This window comes from Peromyscus californicus, unplaced genomic scaffold (genome assembly GCF_007827085.1).
Source record: "Peromyscus californicus insignis strain IS unplaced genomic scaffold, ASM782708v3 Scaffold_2__1_contigs__length_46816999, whole genome shotgun sequence".
Taxonomy (NCBI): domain Eukaryota; kingdom Metazoa; phylum Chordata; class Mammalia; order Rodentia; family Cricetidae; genus Peromyscus; species Peromyscus californicus.
In genome coordinates this window covers 29,313,414-29,314,966 of record NW_026294540.1, presented here as the reverse complement: position 1 = coordinate 29,314,966, position 1,553 = coordinate 29,313,414, and the positions used below count along the sequence as shown (strand labels likewise).

Below are 1,553 nucleotides of genomic sequence, written 5' to 3'. Positions count from 1 at the left end.
GGATTTTTTATTAGCTTATAAAATAATGGGTTTGCCTAGACTATTTCCACAGGAGTTTATATTTTACTGATTCTTCTCCACATCTTATACCCCTATGCACATTGTTGGAACACCCTTCTGCCCCATTATACCTACCTTCTCCCATTTTATTTATTTATTTTTTTAACAGATCCTGCCTCAAGTTTATTTGTAAAAACAACATGGGGAGCTGATCATCTGCAAATAGTGTGTAGGTGTGTCACACCAGTCCATCTGTCTGGCAGAAACCTTTTCTATGGGGCCTTCACAGGAGCCTGGGCACCTTTGGGAGCCTGAGCTGGAACTAAGGCCTCTGCCTTGGTTTGAGCCTTGGGCTTTGGCTGACAGAGCCTACGACCCTTGGCCATGTAGCTTCTAATCCTCTTCCCGAGCTTGGGGTGAGCGATGAAAGCAAGACGGCTGAGCTTGTGGCTGGGGCCCTTTGGCATCTTGGGCTTAACTGCCTTGGGCTTCACAAGGGCCTTGATGGCCTCTGCACGCGCACTCACTGCCTTTGCATTGTTGGCCTGCATCTTCTTCAGGCCCTTCTTAGCAAAGCGCATGTTCCTCAGGAACTTGGGGTCCACCCCCTTAAGAGATTAGTATCTTTGTGACCGGGGTTTCTTGATAGCATTTCTGTGCCATTTTCGAGATTGTATATTTGTGGTGTGGTTCTTGGACTTGGCCATGTCAGAACGGTAACCGGCGGTTCCCGAAGCGCCCTTCTTCCGTTTTAAATTTGTCCTGTTTCCACTACTTTCCTTAAATATGTGTGAAGTTTCATGGGGAGATTATTTCTCCTACTACAAGAATTACTTCCGATTCTCCCTTTGAACTTTATGTAACAACTTCTTATACTAAAGCAAGACTTCAGGGAGGAGATTTTTCAAAATAGTTTTAAATCATGAGTCTCTAGCACTATTTCCAAAGTGCATACCCTTTCAAGCAGCAGGGGCTTAAATTGTGGTATTTTGGAAGTCTGTGGACAACACTGAACAACAACTCAGCTATGTGTTTCTCATGGCAGGTTATTACAGTTTTTGTTAGGTGGTCTGTTACTCTTCAGAGGAGCCTTCCATCAAATGGAAAACTTCTCTATGAACTACTTATGTATATTTATACATTGATTTACATGCATTATGCATATTTTATATAGATAGTCAATAGTATGATTTCTTTTGAAGTTGGCACAGATCCTGAAAGTCATTTAACTCTTCTTCCTTTCTCTTCTCTATTTGCCTCCCTGCCCATCCGAACTGCTGGTCCCTCATCCCAGATAAGCATATCAATTCACATTAAGCATGACAGCATGCACAAGCCTAGTACAAACACAGGGGTGGACAAATCCCTGTATTGAGTAGGAGGTAGCAATGAAGTCCTACCATTAGCTCACCAACTACTGGCGTTTGATACTTGCTCAGGGAGAAGTAGTGTGAATGTTCTTAAGTTTGATATCCCCAGTACCTCAAACGTTTTCTATGGGATTACCAAGAAATCCAGACATACATGGACAAGACTTATTTACTTGATATTTG

The 1,553-nt window shown here is 42.8% G+C and overlaps 1 pseudogene; it reads right to left on the bottom strand.

Moving 5' to 3' along the window:
- Window positions 1-272: 272 nt before the first annotated feature.
- LOC128120578 (60S ribosomal protein L29-like) lies at window positions 273-707 on the bottom strand (annotated as a pseudogene).
- Between the last annotated feature and the right edge of the window lie 846 nt (window positions 708-1,553).